General features: G+C 41.4%; 1 protein-coding gene across 1 annotated transcript in view; it reads left to right on the plus strand.

Annotated features, from left to right (window-relative positions):
* Window positions 1–728: 728 nt before the first annotated feature.
* Window positions 729–21,813, plus strand: part of GNG2 (G protein subunit gamma 2) — a 115,247-nt gene continuing 94,162 nt past the window's right edge. Inside the window, exons 1-2 of the mRNA XM_080807325.1 lie at window positions 729–1,161; window positions 17,729–17,770. The gene's annotated coding sequence lies outside the window, so the exon portion shown is untranslated. The remainder of the gene's footprint in view (window positions 1,162–17,728; window positions 17,771–21,813) is intronic.

Below are 21,813 nucleotides of genomic sequence, written 5' to 3' on the forward strand. Positions count from 1 at the left end.
TAATCCTCTCTGTTTTGCAGATGAGGAAGTGAGAGACCACAGAAGTTAGTTTCCCCAAGTTCATAAGATCAGCAATGACCGCGTGGATTCCAATCCTGGTGGACAGACTCCCTTACCCTGAACATTACACCATGTCCTAAAATGAGGGAAAAGGATCAGAGGATGGTGAGGGTCCGTAGAGCCCTACCAGTGTGAGTCTGTGAGTGTGTAGGTGGGGGGCAGAGGCAGAGATCTCTCTCTAGGCTGGGAATACACACCATTCGGATCCAGCCCATTCCCTCACAGCCCTGAGAATCTTTTGGGAATATGTCTTCACTGCTAGGCTACAGGTAGCAGTGTGGGACTTGGTGTGGCTCCAGTGCCCCACAAGGATACTTAATCGGGGCCATTCCTTTCTGAGCATGTGGGTTAAGTAAGATCTCAGTGGTAGTGGGACCTCGGAGAAATGAAGCTGCCGGAATGTTGGCCACAGAGCAAAATGCTGCAGCGGGACGCTGCAGGCTGCAGGCTCCCAGCCGCCTGCCTTGAGAGGGACCACGTAAATCAGGAGCAGCCATTGAGGCTGGTGCTGGATTTCAGGGCCAGAACCTCGCCAGCGGCTGTGGCCCCCCAAAACCCGCAGCAGCAGCACCATCAACAACAACTGGCCAGTGCAGGCTAAGCAGCCGGCTGCAGGACGGGAAGCCCGGGGGCGGACAGGCAGTGGCTGGAAGCTGTCGTGGAGGTGAGGGGGATGAGCAGGGCGAAGGAAGGAACAGAGGCACCAGAGGGACTTGGAACAAAGGGGGAGCGGGGTTCTGGTCACACTAGTGGGAGCAGCGCAGGAGGAGGCGAAAGCGCGAGCTTGAGCGAGAGGGAAAGAAGCAAGCGGCGAGGAGCTACCCAGAAGAGGAGGAAGTGGGAGATGCGCCGCTTCCTGTAGAAAGCACGATGATTGAAGACAAAGCTGGGTGGGGACTAGTCCCTGGGCTGCAGGCGCCGCTGCTACACACGCACAGCGCACAGCGGCGGCCGCTCCGTGGCAGCTCCTACTACTGCTGGGCTGGGCGGCGCGGGGCGGGCTGCGCGGGGCGGGCTGGGCGGGCTGCTCCGGGGCTCGCCTGCACACTTCGGCTCCCACACAGGAGACCGGCCGCTCTCCGACCAGCCGTGGGCACCAAGGTAAAGGGGACGCTTTTCCTCTTGCTCCTTTTTCCGTGAGAAAATGACCACCGCCTACGGTTTTTCAGGGCAGATTTCTAAGGGAAGATAGGGACTTGGCTTCAGGATTGGGGGAAAGGATCAGGATGGGTTCTTTTCGAAGGGCTTTTGAGAATGATCAAATTTGTAGCACATTCGCCTTAAAAAAAAAAAATCATTGGCGTCTAGCTTTAGTGATTCGTCAGGAAAGCACGCTACATGCAAGGAGCCCTTTGCATAGTTCTCTTGGAAGAAAAGCAGGGATCAGTTGAAATGAATTGCTGTGGGCTCATCATCTGAGCGTGGCAGTCCCCTCATTTTGAGGGTGTAAATGGTGGAAAATGTTGGTTGCATTATCTTTCTTACCTATTTCACTGAGGTGTCTTCTGTTTTGCAGTATAGTGACTATGATTTTAGTCTTTTTCTTTCTGTTCTTTTCTTTCTTTCTTTTCTCCCCCCCACCTTTTTTTTTTTTTTTCTTTTTGTTAAATCCTTTTGTACTCAGGATTTGCCAACAAAGACTGGAATAGCGTATGTGAGGGGCAATATTTACCATTTTAAAAAAAGGTGTCTTCCTCCCTGGGCTCTGTGCAGCTGCTTTCAGGGTAGCCTCAGAAACAGCTCCCATTTGCCAGTAGGTCTCCTCCTAAAGTTGCATCTTTTCTCAAAGGAGCCTGGCGGGTTTAACTTGTCCAGAATCAGATATGTATGGATTTGATGTTTCTGTGGATTTTATTCATCTGTAGGTCAAGATGCATATTAACTTCAGTGAGGGACAAAATGTGGAAGTGGAGCTGGGTTATTTCTGTACCTGTATACGCCGTAAACAGAGCCAAATAATAAAATCAGAATGCAATTTTGTTTTTTGATTATCTTGAGCAATGGGTCCTGTTAATGAGAGCCCATAACCATGACTTGTTCAGATTTATGAATGATACGTAAAAGTCCAATAAATAGGTCTAACAGACTGGAAAATGACATTGTGAGATTTCTTTGGCAGGATATGGAGGAGGAAGAGTTTAAGACCCTAGTGAAGCATGATTTAAGAAATTAAGCTTTGCCTCCAACGGAAAGTGGGGGTGAGCAATAAATGGTCATTGATAAAAGGTTTTTTTTTCTTGAATTTTTAGAATGAAAGATAAATTTTCAAAGGAAAGAAGGAATTGCTTATAGTGGAGTAAAAAATAGTAAAAGGGTCATATTTAGACACTCAGATTCTTAAAATACAGTTTTTTAAATCCTACATATGCCATTGAGAGTGAATATGCTTCGTCCTTTATCACCATTCTCAATTATGAAGAGCTGTAAGCTCTCTTTTTTAATGCCATCTTTCTGGAATCGATTTGGTGTCTCAACGTTTTCAGAGCTAAGAATCCTTAGCACCTAAAAAAAATGTCACTTTTTTGAGCTTACTTATTAAATTAAACTTGTACCGTGCCTAAGGGGCAAAATATCGCTGGTGTGGAAACCATGGAGTTTCCTTGTGGATTCATTGAATTTAATCAAACCTGTAGGCAAGATAAGTCATTCCCTTTCTTTCACAGTTGCACCTCCCATTTCCCTCCTAAAGAATAAAATATATAATCTTCCACGGAGGAGATGGAGGGTAGATGTTGGATCCAGAATGCCCCTAATCGGAGTTCCATGATCAAGCCTCCTGTTATTAAATGAAGTAGAAAGTTGGGAATCTGGGCTGTATGAGGATGGGGCTCCCCACTTGGTACTTACTCATCTACGGGCTGGATATTGACTAGATCGTGCTAACACCCTGCTTTGTTTGGGGATGTGTACACAGTCTGTGTTATTCTCCTCTGTGTGTTTCACAAGAGTGAGAAAATGAAACCTTGGCCCTTAGGCACAGGGGAGTCAAAAGGACCCCCCCATTCTCTTTCACAAAACAGCTGAGAGTTGCCTATTTTCTGCACCACACAAAACATTTCCTTAATTGTTCAATTCCATCTTGAAGCACAACATTAGTGAGTAACAGCTGATCAGTAACTGTGATGGTAGAAGGTTTAGGAAAAAGATAAAAATGCTTCAGTGCTATAAAATGAGACTCTTTCCACTTGTTCTGGCCATATGGGATATTGAAAGACATAATGCTTTTGCCCAGAGTATTCCAGGGCCTTTGAGGGAGTCGACCTACACTGAAATTTTAATCATATGGTTTTTTTTTCTGCCATATGGCCAATGGCTGAGTGGAAACATGACTCCATTATTTCGTGGCCAGCCCTGGGCCTCATATGGTGGGCACGGAGTGAATGTATTTGGTGGATGGACTTTTTTAGCTCACTTCAGAAGGCAGGTCTAACTTTTAAGTATAAAAGCTCCATCGTCAAAGCAGAAAACCAGTTCAAAAAGACAGCTGTGGGTAAAATAAAAGAACATCGAGGAGTGAAAAGAACACGGGCTTCAAGAGTCAGGCAGATCTGCCTTTGAATCCTACCGCTGGTTTTTACTATTTGACCCAGTACGTTAACGTATAAACTTTAGTTTCTTCGTTGTAAAGACAAGTTAATAGTGCATAATCAACGTTTGATTTTTGTTTGTGTTGTGGTGTTTTGGTTTTGCTTTTGTGTGTGACTATGTGAGTGCCTGGTACCTAGTAGGTACTCGGATGTCAGTTTTCCTTCCCTGGTGGCATAAGGAAAAGTTAGCATGTTGTCTGCCTTTGCCACCACCGCCAAGGTTCCAGGAGACATTTTTTTTTTCTTTATTGGGGTAAAATATGTATAACATAAAATTTCCCATTTTAACTATTTTTCAATAAACCTTCTGTGGCATGAAGTATATTGACATTGTTGTATAACCATTACCACTTATCCATCTGCAGATCTTTTTCATTTTCTCAAACTGAAACTATTCCACTAAACAATAACTCCCCATTTCCTTCTCCCCACAACCCCTAGCAACCGCCATTCTACTCTCTGTCTCTAGGTACCTCATACACGTAGAATCCTGTAGTATCTATCTTCTTCGGCCTGGCTTCATTCACTTAACCGTAATGTCCAGAGTTCATCCGTGTTATAGCAGGTGTCAGAATTTCCTTCTTTTTTGGGGCTGGATAATATTCCATTGTGTGTATATGCAATGCGTTGTTTATTCATTCATCTGTTGGACACCGGGGTTGCTTGCATGTTTTAGCCGTTATAAATAATGCTGCTGTGATCATGGGTGTACAATTATCTGTCTGAGTCCCTGCCTTCACTCTCTTTGGGTACCCAGAATTGAATTGCTGGATCAAATTGTAATTCTACTTAATTTTTGAGGAATGACCATACTGTTTTCCACAGTAGCCGTACCGTTTTACAATCCCACAGCAGTGCACTGGAGTTCGGTTTCTCCTCATCCTCACCAACACTTACTTCTTAGGGACTTTTGTTTTTCTTGATAGTAGCCATACTAAGGGGTATGAATTGGTATTTCTTTGTGTTTGACATTTGCATTTCCTTAAGGATTAGATGTTGAACATCTTTTCATAGGCCTAGTGGCCATTTGTAAATTTTCTTTAGAGAAATGTTTACTCAAATCCTTGGCTCATTTTTTAAATTGGATTGTTTTCAAGGAGACATTTTAAAATGGACGCATCTTAACACAGTGTGTCCTAAAGATCCTGATTATAATATTTGAATTTCATCTCCTGCATATACCAGTATTATCCCTGCCCAAGTAAAGTACTTCTCTCAGAAGTAACTTTTAAAATCAAAAGGAGAAAGTAAGAAAATCTGCATAGCTCCTGATAATTGGTGAGATCAAGAACCTGATAGTGAAATCCAATCCCTTATTGTAGACAGTCACACTAGTGACCCTTCTGGGCACATGTGGACCAGGCTACTACAAAGGAGGCACTGGGGCACTGTCCTTCCAGCGTCTTTCTAGTTTCTTATCAGCTGGATGAGAAAGAAATGCTCAATAGTTGGCAGTGTCAGGAAAAGGGAAGAGCATCTGAAGTGCTAAACTGTTTTTCAGCTCTTTATAATGGAGAGGATTAACCTATGGAGAAGGGGTTATAATCGTTAAATAACAATAGATTTCTGAGAGAGGTTTCTACTAACGAAATGGGATTCTAATCTGAATTTCACTTTTGAAAATGGAGAATCCTTCTGGGTTTCATTTCTCACTACACATTTCACCCCTGATTCTGAAACTGGTGAGTCAGTGTATGGCCAGGGCTGAGGGGAGTTGGACAGGAAGATGAAGGGGGACTCTGTTAAGAGAAACAATATCTGGGATTTATGGTGTTGGTTAGAGGTTGACCTGGAATGGTTTGGAGAGCTCCTGAATGATCATATGTGAAATTCTTGTAATGCACTCTTTGTGTGTGTTGGTTGGTTGAATAATGAACCCCATTTTGTTTACTTTGCAAATCTGTTTTTTCTACAATTACTGGGTTTACTAGATCCAGGTGGAGAAGGGAATTACAGAGTTGTGTTAGGACTTAACCCCTGACCTGTGACCTCATGGAATGGCACAACTGAAAAAGACCTGGGGATGAGCTTGGCATGTATCAAACTCTCCATGGTGGATAATAGAAGTGGCCCAGAATTTAAGTTACCTTTTTAGAGTTGCACAGATGATTAATACCTTACGCTCCAATTCAGTCTCCATTTCACCTCCCTCCGTGTTAGGTCAAATGGACAGAGAAAGTCTTTACACTTTGTCACTTTTAAAATTTTAAGACAAAATTATTTTCTTTAAAAAGAAGACCATAATGTTTAAATTTAACATTCTATGTAGGTATGCAGTTTCTGCATTCAAATTTATTTCAGTGTAAAGATGGCACAGTGGAATTTGAGATTCAGATTTTCAGGTAAGAGCATTAGAGATGTATAATGTTCCCCCAACCTCTTATGTTAAATAAAATGAGTTGTATTTAATGGGAGTCATTTTTCAGACAATCCCTAGGGGACTTCATTAAACATTAAAAAGAGGGAGCTCAATCTTAAATTCTAGTGATAACATGTTTCTTAGAAATGGTACCACTGTATGCCAAGGTTTGAGATATGACAGGATCAGCTCTTTTATCTCTTGGCAAATATATGTAAACAGTCAAGCTCTTACTGGAGAGGCTTGGAAAAACCAGTCCCTTGACCCCTTCCTCCCTGTTCCTTTGGCCTTTCTTTGTCTCCCTGCAAGCCTGGTTTTCAGGGTCAGACCTTCCCACAATCCTCTCCTCAAGTACCTGGCATTCAGAGCTAATAAAGAAGCTCTAGAGCTGGGTTCTACTGCAACATCAGCAGGCCATTGCTATTCTTCAAAACCCCTTTTCGTCTTTTTTTGAATTTCATATTTTACTATCCCCTATGCATTTTCAGTAAATCCATTAAGCCCAAGTCCTACTTTTATTTATTACAGGTGACCTTGCTTTTGTTTGTCTGAGAAGGCATATATTACAGGCTTCCTCAGCCTCATTACTTACACCTTAAAATTTCTCTGTCTCCATTCATTCTCTTTCCCTGTCTTCCTAGGTCAAATTAACACAGCCTTTTGCTCAAGCCATGGGTAAACTCTACTTGCACTCTCTTTTCCATTTTCTTTTCCATTTAGGGGACTATGTTCTGACAGTAATTCTATTCCTTTCCTACGTATTTGGTTCCTTCCCTTTATTGGCCCTTTCCTCTTTGCCTGCAGGTGTGATTAGTTCACACATATAAATTTAAAATTAAACCTGCCACCAACAAAGCTTCCCCTTGACTTTTATAACCTCTACTAACCTAGTCTCTCTCTAACCTTAGGGGAAGAAAAATAGTTTTCCCACTACCCTTCTAAGTTCTCATCTGGGAACCCTGTAACAAAAGGAAGATTAAAAAGAGAAAATCACACAGGTTTATTAACATGTTATACCTCATGTATACCCAGGGAAAAGTGAGTAACTCTCAGCGGTGGCTTAGAATTCAGGCTGAAATACCCTCTTCAGCTAAAGACAGAAGAGGAGGAGTGGAGGAGGCCAGTTATGGGGAGGTGACCAGGTAAAGTATGGTAAATAAGAGTAAGATTTTTTATGCAGACTTAAATTCATGCCTGTCTACTGACTAGAGTCTAGTGATTTAGTCATCCTTTCCTTTCAGGTAGGAGAGAGAGGCACCCTTATAATGGAGATTTCCTTTATAAATGTAAATTTCCCTTACACAAGCGGTAACTTCTAGTCTGTTTTCAGAATTTCTCCTGTGTCTGCTGTTTCCCAAAATAACCTGCTCAAAATAATCCTTATGTCAAGGAGGCATATTTTGGGGTGGCACATTCTGTCACCCTTCATAGTTCTCTGGAGGCTCCCAACTTCCCCACTGACTCCCAGGTTCTATTCCCTAAATATGTTTGTTCTCAAGATTTGAATTTTCTGCCCCTTAATTTCTCCCTCTCCCTTTATCAAATCTTTTCTATGATTTCTGTCATTATCACCATGCAGGTCAGTTCCAATTCTGATCCTTCATCCTGATCACTCATCTGCTTTCTAAACTTGTACATCAAGCACCCTACAAACATTCAAGCCACTGAAAATGAAACTTAAATGTCCAAATCTGTGCTACCATTGCCTTTCCCCACTCAAAACCAGCTCTTACCTGATTCCCTGACTATTAGTGACACCCCATTCTCTCAGTCCCTCATTTATAAAATCTCAATTTCGGTGTTTCTCAAAAAAACAGTCCAAGTTATAGCCAATCCCATAGTTTTTTGCACTGTCATTGGGAACATATCTTGACACTATCTACTCTTTTCCATGTTGATAACTGGTGTCTTAGTTCAGGCCCTCCTAATCTCCGGCTAGGCTGATTGGTTTGTGTTCTTGCCTCTCCCTAGAAAAACTTTTCTACTTCCTCTTCCACACTTCACCCCACAGTCTTACTTCTCTGAATAGCCAAATTCCATTTGTTCTGTAAATGCTACTTCTTCCAGGAAGCCTTCCTGTGTTTCTTCTCTGCCCTTCCCAGTAAGAAACAATCTGTACCTCCCCTGAAATCTTTTGTTCTTTCCTTACAGCAGTTAGCACATTCTAGTGTGTATAATGGCAGTCTGCATTTTTTTCCCCTTTGGCCAGCTCTTTGAGGACAGTGGCCACACCCAGTTCTATCTTTGTCTTCCTTATAGTACACAAATACAGTTTTATGGGGTTTTTTTTTTGCTTGTTTGTTTGTTTGTTTTAAAGATTTTATTTATTTGACAGACAGAGATCACAAGTAGGCAGAGAGGCAGGCAGAGAGAGAGAGGGGGAAGCAGACTCCCCACTGAGCAGGGAGCCCAATGCAGGGCTCAATCCCAGGACCCTGAGATCATGATCTGAGCCAAAGGCAAAGGCTTTAACCCACTGAGCCACCCAGGCGCCCCTGTTTATTTGTTTTTAATTTCAGCTTTATTGTGGTATAACTGACAAATAAAATGGTAAGATAATTAAAATGTACAATGTGACGATTTGGTACATGTATACATTGTGAAAAGATCCCCACTATTTAGTTAATTAACACACCCCTCACTTCACATATCTGTTATTTTGTGCATGTGTCTGTGTGTGTGAACACTTAAGTTCACAAATGCAGTTTGTTTATAATCCGTTTATTTAGTGAACTTTCTTTTGTCACTAGGATAGATACTCTAGAAGCTCTCTAGGAGCTCAGAAACTACAGGGGAAGCAGGCAAATGCTGACATAATTACACTCCAGTTGGTCAGCGTGTCCACAAGTCTTAACTGCATGTCTGCAATGTGCCACGTGTCCTGCAAGGGGCCGGGGAGACTTGGATGAACAAAACAGGCCAGTTCTTTGTTTTCTTGGAACTCACATTCTAGTGTTGGGAGAGATCCAGTAAACACATAAACAAATGGCTTTTAGATCTGGCTGCACATTCAATATTACTGAGGGGTACTTTGGAAAAAAAAAAAGTACCCAGGTCCCAGCCTCAGCCCAGGCTGATTAGATCATAGCCAAGTGTGGACCCCATCAACAGAAACATATTCTAATACAAAAAAATATCCGGTAGTGAGAAGTGTGGAGATAGATGAAGATAGAAACAGGTTGAATGATGGAGATTGTGCGTATGATGGTGGTAGTGGTGATTGGAATGTGTAATCCCTGGAGACCTCTCTGAGGAAGCAACATTTGAATTGAGACACGTGGTGAGGAGAACACTATGTGAGGATCTGGGGAGAGAGGGTTCCCAGGCAGGTGCAGGTGCTTTCCTGATGTAAGGATGTGGTGAAGTCCCAAAGGAAATGTTCTTTTCATCTACATGTATAATAATCTATGAAATAGGTCTTTCCTCTCCAGAAAGCAGCTTTTGCATTAAACTAGGCAGACTCCAAATGCAGCACTCTTGGTGGCTCTGTTGAGTACTTGGTCTGGGTTAAATTTTATTCAGATCAAATTGATTTACACAGTCAGGAAGACTGCTTTGTTTAATTATATTTTTCTACACTACAGTCGGCACTACAGGGCTTGTTATCTGAATTAAATGCCAACGTTATTGTTTAAAATAACCTTAGGAATTTGGTATTATCTCTTAGATGAACAAAGTAGAGAAAGCAATGATTTCTGCCCTTAATTCTGTTTGGGGGAACCAAGGAAAGCCTTGCAGAGGAGTCATTCAAACCACACAGAGTCAAGCGCTTGCTCATGGTTGAACGAGCAAAGCTCAACACCTTTCAGCAATCAAGTTGAGAACTGGCATTTGCCGGGCATGCTGTTTGTGCTGCTGTGTGCTGAGTACCTTATGTACATTACTGTTTGCCATGAGTTTTAAAAATCACCCTATGAGATGGGAAGAGTGTTTTTCTATTAGGGCACTTTTGGCTGCTGGTAAAGGAACACCATACCAAAATGGCGTATACAATGGAATTTGCCTCAAGAGGTCCTGAAGGAAAGGTAACCCCAGAGTTATTCACAACTGGGCACTGTTCTTAGCAGCCTGCATTCTTTCCTTCCCCCTGTTCTGACATCTTCAGCAAGTGGGTGCACTCTCTTAGGCTTCTCCCCTCCCCATGCTGAGGTGGGTGCTTTCAGACTAGCGGCTGGATTTCAGTATCTAGAGGCACAGTGAAGGGACTCATTTCTTTTCACGTACCTCTTATTAGTGTGACAGAAAAGCTGTCTCCAGCCGAATTCCCCTCACAGTTCACATGCCTTATCTCAAGAGACTAGGCAGATGGAACTGCTATGACTAGCTCACGGGAGAGCTTCCTCCTGAGGCAGTGGGGGTGGAGAGGGAGGTGGGGGGTGGGGAGATGGGGAGGGCAGCCCTTCCTCTCTGGAGAGCACAGCCACCAGATCCCAGAGAAAAGGTCTGGTTCTGTTAGCAAAAAAGAAGGAGTTAATGATTATCAGGTAGGCCATGGTGTCATGGAGTCCAACACCATGATTACTCCCTGTTTATAAGTGAAGATATCAAGGCTCAGAAAGGTTAAATAACATCAGGATCCCACAACTTGGAGTTGGACAGTGTTTCCATGCATTTCCCATTGAAAAACGCAAAGAGCTTGTTTTTGTTCATGGTGGTGATCTAGGTAGATTGGAGAACGAATCCTGAAAGAAAATACAAAATGGCTAATGCGAGACTTAGTAAAGAATGGCCTTCTAAATATATCATTCCAGAAGAAAATACATCAGGTCCTATGAAGCAATAAGAATATCATTTAATGTAGACAACATTTAATTTAGTCTTGCATTATCTCCATTGTGAACACACGCACACACACGCACACACACACACACACACACAAATTTAGTTTTCCTGACTGGTCAGTGAAATCAATTTGATGTGAATAAAATCCACTCTGGGCCAGGACAGGAGCTAGAGAGGTTAAGGGCTCTGTGTATGGCGCCTGTTAAACTTAAATGGAAGCTTGTTTTCTCTCGAGAGGTGTGTATTTTGTTGATTACAGCACCTGTACAAGAAAAATGACTCATCTTTGGAATTCCTGATTATGAGTTATTTCGAAAATTGGTTTTCACTTTCCAACTCTGGAGGCAGCAGTCACTTCCATTACTGTTGTCTCTTCTTCATGGTTCCTACTTTCCACAGAGGTGGTGGGTGTGTTTGAGAGGCCCCATATGTGAGGCAGCCATAGTGGAAAGGGAGAATTTTGAAGTGGAATTGCTGATATTACAGTGTTTTGACTGCTTGTCTTGAGGTGTGCTTTTTTTGCCTCCTCATCAGGGCAGACTAAGGATTAATTGTAGGAGTATCTTTTCTGTAATAAATGATGGAGTGCTTCCTACTCATATTTGCATTTTTAAACAAGAGAGTAAAGTTAATTTCTAAGCTTTGCCAAGAACTCTGTTTAAGAAGGGTGTTTTTCTGATCTGTACAGAAATGAGAAAAATTGTGAAAAAATTTTAATAGGAGAAAAAATCTATAATTTTAGAGTCTCTTTGGAGAATTGAGCTGGTCCTTTGCTTTTATAAAAAAAATCTCGTAGGGGCACCTGGGTGGCTCAGTGGGTTAAGCCTCTGCCTTCGGCTCGGGATATGATCCCAGGGTCCTGGGATCGAGCCCCGTATCGGGCTCTCTCACTAAGAAAAAAAAAAAAAAACTTGCTATTGAACAGCCCCTAGATTTTAATTAAAATAATATACAAGGTAAAGTGAAAATTTCTAGGTAAAAAAAAAAATTACTTGTTTTTTACTGTGTCTTTATCCTCAAATATGGGCTTAATACACAGGCAAGCATAGTAGTTAAAGAACACCAGTTTGGAATCAGAACCTCTTGAGCAAGTTACTTTCTATGCCCCTGGTTTCATCATCTATAAAATGGGAAATAATAATGACAATACCTACCTCACAAAATTGTCAGGAGAAAATAATATTAAAATGTTTATATAGCAGAGTGCATGACATGTAGTAACTATTTAGAAGTGTAGCTGTTCAATTAATATTGTTACCACAGAGCTGGAGTAGAGCATCTTTTAATCTATCAATGGGATTCCTATCAAATTCTAGCAGAAGTGATTGTTGGCCCAACATGAGTCACAGGTACAAAGAACTTGGAGTAAGGAATCACCCAAGGAGGCCTTTTTCTCTGGGGTAGCCAGATGTCGATGTTTTAACTTTGGTGTCTACTCAACCTGGCACTGTTTGTCCAGTAATTTATGCCCTCAGTCATAAATATTTCCCGTTTTCCTTCTGGATTCATGATAGGCTTACTTTACACTTCTCTGTCCACTTTAGTTAAGTGTAGCCACATGTCTTGTATTAGCCAGTAAAATGAGGGTAGAAGTGCTCTTTACCACTTCCAGGAAGAAGCTTCTGAGAACCAGGATGCGATTGCTGTCCTGGGCAATTGGCAGTGGTAGAAGCACAGAAATGGGGACTACACTCCTAAGTTTGGGTCTTGGGGTAAAGACAATATGAGGGGGGGTCCTGTCCACTGACCTGCGATGTGCATATAGCGAGAGTGAGAAATAAACTTTGGTTCTACACCAAGATTTTGGGGTTGTTTGTTACCATACAGTATAACCTAGCCTATCCTGACAGATTCATTTCGGTTATCCCTTCAGACTCTAGAGGAAAAGTATATTATTGGTAACAGAACATAAAATATGTAGCCATTGGGAAACCGTAATTTCTAACAACTTTTGTGTGTGTGTGTGTGTGTGTGTGTGTGTGTGTGTGTGTGTGTGTTATGTGTTGTGATCTATGTAAGCATCAGGAGATAGAGTTTTAAGTTAAACAGATTTAAAAGTTTCCATTTACATTTCTTTTAAAGTAAGGTTTATATCCAATTCATGCGGAGGAAAACTGACATACCAAAATTACCAACATTTTTTTTCTTTCTTTCTTTCTTTTTTTTTTTTTTTTAAGAGCGTATCAACCATCTTGCCCAAGTCAGGACTCTGTGTTCTAGGCTCAGTGCTGTCATTGGAAAATGGTCCCTTTCATTGAGAGCTTACCTAGAATGATGCCTGATGAAGCAAAGAATCTTTCCAAGATTACAGACTAAGCCACACCCATGGCCTTTGTCTCTGATAAGAAAATGGTTTTCCCTAAGCCCTGTGGCCCTGTTCCACTTATAAACAATGACACTTGCTACATAGAGGGTCTTAAATAATGCATATTGAATAAATGAATGGAAGCAGTCCACAGTTTTTCCAAATGTCTGGACTCTTTCATGTTTGCACTTTTAAAGATTTATTTATTTATTAGAGAGCATGTGTGCATGCGTGCATGCAGGGTGGAGGGGCAGAGGGAGAGAGAGAATCCCAAACAGACTCCCCACTGAGGGGCTCCAGTTCATGACCCATGAGATCATGACCTGAGCCAAAACCAAGAGTGGGACCCTCAACTGACTGTACCACCCAGGCACCCCCATGTTTAATGTTTTTATTTTGGACATTGGTTTAAAAACATCTTGGTACTAAAACTTACCTCTTCCTTTGTAACACTTCACATGTGGCTGACTGTGTGCCCACAGATTTAGGCTATTTTATTTGATATTTTTCACTGCTGCTTTTATTTCACTTGATTATTTCATTTGGGTCTCTAAAACTACATTATGAAATACCTTAATTATTTAAATTAGGGACAGATTAATTATCTCCAGTGTACAAACTCAAATTAATTTCATTATTAACCCAAGTTTTAAATTGATTAATCTTGGAGCGGTTAAGGAACCAAGTGGGGTTTTTTTTGTCATCCTCAAGGAGAAGGGCATATTTGATTTGATGAATCTCTCTCCATCACAGCAGTTATGCTAATAGGGGCAAGAAATTTGCAAGAAAACTTTGAATAGCTTTTATAAACCACCCAGAAACCGGTGTGTCTGGGGCTTCTGGGAGAACAATCTGTGAGTCATTTTAAAAAACAAACACACTCATAATCACAGTGCATGTTGTTACCATGGTAATTAGGCCTGTTGAGTTGGCTTGCTTATGTTCCTGTCAAGAGAAGAGGGGGAGAGGAACTGAGAATTCAGAGCTTGGACTATGAGCTTCTATTTGCCTGTTGCAAGAGAGAGTTTAGGGGGTTCTTGAAAACGTACTGGCATAGTCATCCTAAGAGGGAAGTGAGGAAACTCTGGCATCCTGCCTTTGTTATTGAATATAAGTTAGCCATATTAGTGTCGGGTGTTGTGATTCACAGGAGAGAAAAGGACCATTTGGTGTTCTCTCGGGGAGAAGGCAGGGGGAAGTAGGTCCTTTATCTGATGTATAATTATATATAAGTCTCTAAGGTCTACCTAGGGAAGTGTCTTGTGTGCAGGTCCACAGGGCTCTAATGATCTTCTAAAAGGCACCAGATACCACTGGCAAAATGTCATAGTGGATTAAGGGATCTGTGTTATAAAGTGTGTTATTCTAGGGGCACCTGGGTGGCTCAGTGGGTTAAGCCTCTGCCTTTGGCTCAGGTCATGATTGGGATCGAGCCCCGTAGCGGGCTCTCTGCTCGGCAGGGAGCCTGCTTCCTCCTCTCTCTCTGCCTGCCTCTCTGCCTACTTGTGATCTCTCTCTGTCAAATAAATAAATAAATTCTTAAAAAAAATAAATAAAGTGTGTTATTCTGTTATGGGTAGACACTGGTTTCAGAGCTGATCCCCAAGAAGACGAGGTTTCTTTTCTGTAGTTTATGGAGTAGATGTGACTTTTTTATCTTGGACAGTCATCTTATAATACAGGTCCAGATGAGGGAAGTTCTGTGAGCTCTGACAGATCGGTCACCATTCCAGAAGAAAGTAAAATCAAAATACAACGTTTGTTTGAGGGGGTTACCTGGGTGGCTCAGTTGTTAAGTGTCATCATTCGGCTCAAGTCATGATCCCAGGGTCCTGGGATTGAGCCTCGGATCGGGCTCCCTGCTCAGTGGAGAGTCTGCTTCCCCCTCTTCCACTCCCCCTGCTTGTGTTCCCTCCCTCTCTCTGTGTCAAATAAGTAAAATCTTAAAAAAAAAAAAAAAAAAAAAAAGTTTGTTTGAGGATAATCAACAGAGTTATTGGGCCAGTGGACTTAACATAGGAGTGAGTCATTATGATTCTATCTGAGGGACAAACAATAGCCTTAAATTAAAGATACGAGTTAGTGCACATGAAGCTGTTTTTAAATGTTTCTAAGTTTACTTTAAGAGGTCTAGGTATCCTCTTCAATGGAGAATTTTAATATGTTGACTAGAGTTTTATTTTTTTAGAGTAGTCCTCAAGCAGATATTAAAGCAGATTTTATTTAAAGCTAAAGAACTTTTCTGTATTAAAACTATTTTTCAGAAGCCTTGAAATAAAGTGCCATGAAGTGTGATGAAAAGGTCATACAAACTCAGAGAGTTGGTGTGTGATTTATGCCCTTGAGAAGATATAAAAACTACTTCTTGAAATTGTAGATTTCATTTTTTCTCTCATATATGGACAGAAGGCACGTGTTGCTCGAACTCTCTGCTATCTTAATTTTCTTAAAATTACTAAACCATGCTTAACTTAAATTTTTCTGGTAAAGTATTTCATGGTGATTATTGAAAATTTGTAAAATACTTCAATTATAAAGAAATGATCCCCTCTGTTGATTAGGTTGGTTGAACTGCGTGTAACAGAGGCTTGATTTCACAGTGGGGCGACAGAAGTTCTTTCTCTTTCACATAATAACCCACAGGTGGATGGGTCCAGGGCTGGAAACATAGCTCTGTTCCCCAGGATCATCCAGGGCTTTTTCTATCATGTTAGTCCATCATTTGAGCCTGTTTCTCTTGCTTTTTGATCTGAAGTGGCTTGCCCTAAGGATCCACTTATGACCACCAGGAAGGGAGAACATTGGAAAGGAGAGGGCATGGCCCAAAAGTTGCACAAATTATTTTTGCAGCCGTCCCACTGAACTTTGTCTCATAGCCACACACTGAAGAAATGGAGGCTGGGAAAAGTAGATATCCTTGACATGTAGGATTCCTACCTTAAAAATCTATTATAAACCTAAAAGAGCAGAGCAGGTACTGGCCATATCTAGCAATTCCTGCTACTTCCATTATCCCTATAGGATAGAAGGGGCAATATGCTGTTTACATTTTGATGTACCTTCTTCCAATCATTTTCCAGAATAATCTAGATCAGAAAGATTATAACATTTACTAGAAGATATTATTTGTGATATATTAAAAGAATATTATATGTGAAAAATATAAAGTGTATTTGAAAAATGTATCTCAGAAAATATACTGAGGTCACACTATATATAATTTTGTATTTTTTCACGTTACCTTACATCATGTGTATTTTTCCTCATCGTTTAAGGTTTTGTGTGTATTGTTTCAAAGGTCCATCATGTAGAGTTTTTGTTTTACTTAATAAATTATATTACTTGTATTTAGGCTATTTCTAACACCTTGGCAAAAATTCTTTGTCTACCTTTTGGATTTTTTTTTTTTTAATAAAGTCAAGGAGTGCTATCACTAAGACAATAATTGAGAATGTATTTGAGGATCTTGATGAATAAACACTATTTCCCTGGGAGGCTGCTAGCACCAATAATGCTGGGCCCCGAGCCCCCTTGGACAGACTTCTTTTGCAAGTCCCACTAATCATTGTTATCCCTAGGGTTCATTCTCTGGAAACAGATTGGTTTTGGCCCTTGGCTTTTTTATTTTTCTTTGCTGTCATTAATCATGAGATAATGCTTTCCTAATAACTTTGGCTCATTTTAAAACATATGATCCCTTCCGGTCATCTGGGAATATAATTGGTTGGGCTGAGACTCCAGCACACCTGGCAGTCTGAAATCACAGGAGATCTTTATAGACATGGATATTCATTTGGTCCTAGGACCCAAAGTGAATTTCACTCAACTTCTCCGAAGTCACGTGACCAGGGGTGTCCATGTCTCTACTTCTAAACAACCTACACAATGTTAGACACTAAAGATGCTTTTATAATTCCTAAGTTGTCCAAATCTACCCTCTAAAAGGGCTGGATACACACAAGTGGAAATCCAGCTCTGTTCATAGCTCCTGGAACAAGAACGTGTTCTGCTTCTGCCCCTTTTGGTCCTGTTGGGAGCAAATCAGGTTAGTTCAGGGAAGAAAACTTCTTAGTCATCTCACTCAGGCATCTCTGTCACCAAGAACTCTGGTTCCCTTAGGTTTCCAAGCCTACTTTATGTTTCATGTTTTCTGGCAGGCCAGGGAAGTTCACAAAGAAAGAGACTTTTTTTTTCACATCTGCTTCTTATTTATTTATTTATTTATTTGGCAGAGAGAGATCACAAGCAGACAGAGAGGCAGGCAGAGAGAGAGGAGGAAGCAGGCTCCCTGCTGAGCAGAGAGCCCGATGCAGGGCTCGATGCAGGGCTCCATCCCAGGACCCTGTGATCATGACCTGAGCCGAAGGCAGAGGTCTTAACCCACTGAGCCACCCAGGCTTCCCACATCTGCTTCTTAAAAGAAAAAGAGTTAACACAGTGTTTGTGTTCTGGCTCAGAAATGCAAGCCTCTGAGACCCTCTGCCCTTAGACCTATTCAGCCGTTACCACCAAACTCTATTTACAGAAACACTCATTTGCTTATTCAGCTCTTATGTATCATGTTATTGTTCCTTTTTATTAAAAAAAAAACAAACAAACAAGAAGCATTCATTTTCCTCTCTGCTTTCTCAACAGCCCAGATCTGCCAGTGAGCCTCAGGCTTTGGGAACTGAAGAGGTAAGAATTAAGGAATATTTTCTCCCAGGAGCTTCTTGAATCTAACCAGAACTTGAAGCAGAAAAAAATATCCTAACTGATCCTGTAGACGAATGCATTTAACATGTGATGTTTATCAATAAGAAATATGCATAGAGGCTTTCGCAAAATTAGCAGGACTTCAGGATTTAAGAAAAAAGCAGCTACCCTTGATAATAGTTAAAATCAGATGTCTCGCCCAGATTTTCCCATTTTCTTCTAAAAACCTGAGTTGGAGAGCCTTGAGGTCACAGCCTGAAAATGTATTCCTATGGCACCAAACCTGATTGATCGGTTGCGGCTACTGAAGACATACCCTGTGCAAGACAGACATCATAGTAGATTAGATCAGAGAAGGGTAAGCCCTGTTCTTAACAGATTGGTTGTAGACATTGTAACGGCTTTTTCAGCAGCAACAAACAATAATAACAAAAGGTCAATCTGATGCTGTAGGGCTTTCTTCTTAAAGAAGCTGACTTGGCTTTTGAAAAGAGCTGAAGCCGGGGCGCCTGGGTGGCTCCGTGGTTTAGGCCTCTGCCTTCCGCTCGGGTCATGATCTCAGGGTCCTGGGATCGAGCCCCGCATCGGGCTGTCTGCTCAGCGGGAGCCTGCTTCCCCCTCTCTCTGTCTGCTTCTCTGCCTAGCTCTGATTTCTCTCTGTCAAATAAATAAAAAAATCTTTAAAAAAAAAAAAAAAGAAAAGAAAAGAGTTGAAGCCATCTGAATCTGGTTGTAGACTTGAAAGGTCCTCACCTTGCCGAGACAGGTGATAATGTGTTTGCTCTCCCTGACCTATAGTCAGCGACGTGGATTTTCCTCCTATTTTAAAATTTAACCTCATTAGGAAAAATTTCAAGCTTTTTCCAAAATAGAATAATATCATGGACTTCCACATCCCCATCACTCAATTTCCACAACTGTTAACTCATGGCCAGCATTTTTCATTTATCCCACACCTATTTCTCTTCTTTCCCCCCTTGGACAATACATCAGTTGTTTGAATTTGGTTGTTGGATTTTTAATTGTTTATTGTTTACAATAAATTGTTTACAGAACTATTTAGTGATTACAGAAGAGTGCTAATAAAAAATCCTACCTCCCTATAACCTGATTTAATTACTGGAGTGAGTCTTTCATCATGTATTTATTCAGCAAGTTTTGAGTATTTGCTAGTATTAAAAATTTAGAATCTCTGGTGTAGAAGGGCGCCTGGGTGGCCCAGGCAGTTGAGCATCCAACTCTTGGTTTCTGCTCAGGTTATGATCTCATGGGTTGTGAGATCGAGACCTGTGTCGGGCTCCACACTTAGCGGGGGCTCTGCTTGAAGCTTCTCTCTCTTTGCCCCTCACCCCCATTCTCTCTCTCTCTCTCTCAAGTAAATAAGTAAATCTTTAGGGGTGAAAAAAAAGAACCTCTGGTCTACAGCTTATTAGAAGAAAGGCCTGTGCGAGTGTGCTTTAAAGACCATCTATAGCTACCCCATAGTGAGGTTCTTTTGAATTTAAGTACTTAGTATCTTACAAATGAGTACGGAGCCATCCTTATATTCTACCAAATATAGTAATCCCCCTTTGTTTGTGGGGGATACATTCCGAGACCCCCCAGTGGATGCCTGAAATTGCACGAGTACTGAACTGTATGTATTCTGTGCTTCCTCATACACACACACACACACACACACACACACACACACGATAAAGTTTAATTATAAATTAGGCACAGTAAGAGATGAACAACAATAATAAAATAGAACATTTATAGCAATATACTACAGTAAAAGTTATGTGACTGTGGTCTTTCAAAATATCTTACTGTATTGTGCTCACCCTTCTTGTGATGACACGTGATGATAAAATGCCTACATGGGAGAGGAAATGAAGGGAATGGCATAGGCATTGTGGCGAAGCATTTGGCTGGGGATCACCTGCTTCCTTGCAGGTGACCAAGGGCCACTGAAACTGCGGAAAGCTAAACCTCGGATGAGTGGGGACTACTATATCACTAATAATGAAGATGGTCTTATATAAGTATTTGATGTTCTCTGTCTGGTGTTTGTGTTGATTTCTTTCATGCTAATGAGTGGACTTAAATTGCCTGGACAATCCAGGCAGACTTGCTCCCTGGGAGTTGCTGGCAGGTTGAATGGGACAATTCTTCCTTGTACTCTTCGGTATTCCTGTTCTTGGCTCACAAAAGGCCTGTGGCATCTTCCAGTCATTGTGATATCCAGAGCACCCTATGGAGACATTGAGGACTACTGTGTCTTTGCACACAACTTTAGAGGGGTTGTCCTTCCCCATTCTCGAGCATTTTTGCTCCATGCAAAATTACTGATTTCAGTTGTTCTCAGTGGTTCCTTATACAAGTGGTCACGTGCTAACAAACTAAAGAAAGAAACAAAACGAAGTAGACATGTAAAGAAAAATGGTGTTTTGCGCGACTGGAGGGATTTTGAGCAAATTTGCTCTAGTACCAAATCGGTTTTTTTAAGTCTATATAGAGAAGTAAATTAAACACTGGGTAAGAAATGGTCAAATATTGGGGTTTAGAGCAAAATACTACTAAAGCATCATGCAAATTGAAAAGCAGCAGTGATGAAGGATATATTCCTATCTGCTGTCATAACAAATTATCACAAACTTGGTGGCTCAAGAGCAATAATAATTACCGTTCTGTGGGTTTGGTTCTGGAGGGATCTCACTGGGCTTAAAGCAAAGTATCAATAGAGCTCCCTTTCCTTCTGGAGGCTCTAGGAGAGAATTCTAGAGTTTACCTTCCTCTCTCTTCTAAGCCAATAGCATTGCCTCTCTGTCTGTCTTCTACTCTATCTGCATCTCTTAAGATTTGGCCCACCTGAATAATCCAGGATACTCTTCCCTTCTGAAAGTCCTTAATTCAAAGTCCCTTTTCCCTTGTGAATTTTACACATTCACAGGTTCCAGAGATTAGGACTTATTTGGGGGCTATTCTGTCTGCTACAAAGTGAAAGAGATTAGTTGTTCAGAAAAGCAGAAAGACCTCAGGTAGCAGAGGTAGGAGTGTCTTAACATTTCATTGTGAGGGGTGGAGCAGGGTTAGGGTTCCCAGATTGCTGAAGCAAGTTCCTGTCTTGACTCTGCAAATCCTGTTTGTCGATACAGGCCCTGAAGGCTTTTGCTTTTCTTGGAGTATCTGGCATTGGATCTGGTGGACAGGTTGAAGTCCCACAGCTTCTTTCTTGGCCAGACCTTTTGGTACTATGGGTGTGGCCTCTGGAGAGCGTGCTGATTTTGGAGTTCCTCTAACTCTGGGGTGTTTGCCCACAATGTGTAGGTTCCAAGGTCTTTGAATAGTACCAAAGAAATGGGAGATTTTTATTTCATGCTGTTATGTCTGCCTGTCATATTATGCTATATTTATTAGGCTCTAAAATGTAGCAATTGGAGGAAAAAATAACATAGTATCTTAGAACCTCACTGTAGTGGTATTTATTACAGCTAATTTCAAAGTATGGTTTAATTTCCATCTTATATCAGGTAGGTCATCCCCACAAAGTAAGAAACCATTTCTTGCCTCATGAGTGAAATAGACCACTGGGTTATTTTTTTGAAAATCATCTCTGGAGTAGAATGTTGCTGGAAATTTTTGTTGGAGATTTTCAGCTATTTTTGTAGCAAGTCCCCTCTCTATCCACGTCTAGACATTCCAACAATGCAGATCTGAAGACCAAACCTAGGACTAGCAATAAGCAACAAACCATCCTGATTTGTCCAAGACTGGAGGTTTCCAGGGACACAGAACTTTTGGTGCTAAAACTGGGCCAGTCCTGGGCAAATTGGGACCGCTGGTCACCGCACCAGCTGTCTAACAAATGGCTCTAGTGGAAAGTAGCTGTCATGTCCATGAATTGTTAAAATAGAAAAATTTTTTTAAAGATTTTGTTTTGGAGGCGTCTGACTGGCTCAGTCGGAAGAGCAAGAGACTCTTGATCTCAGGGTTGTGAGGTTGAGATCCTGTGAGTTGAGACCCTGTGAGTTTGAGACCCA

Source organism: Martes martes, assembly GCF_963455335.1.
Source record: "Martes martes genome assembly, chromosome: 7".
Taxonomy (NCBI): domain Eukaryota; kingdom Metazoa; phylum Chordata; class Mammalia; order Carnivora; family Mustelidae; genus Martes; species Martes martes.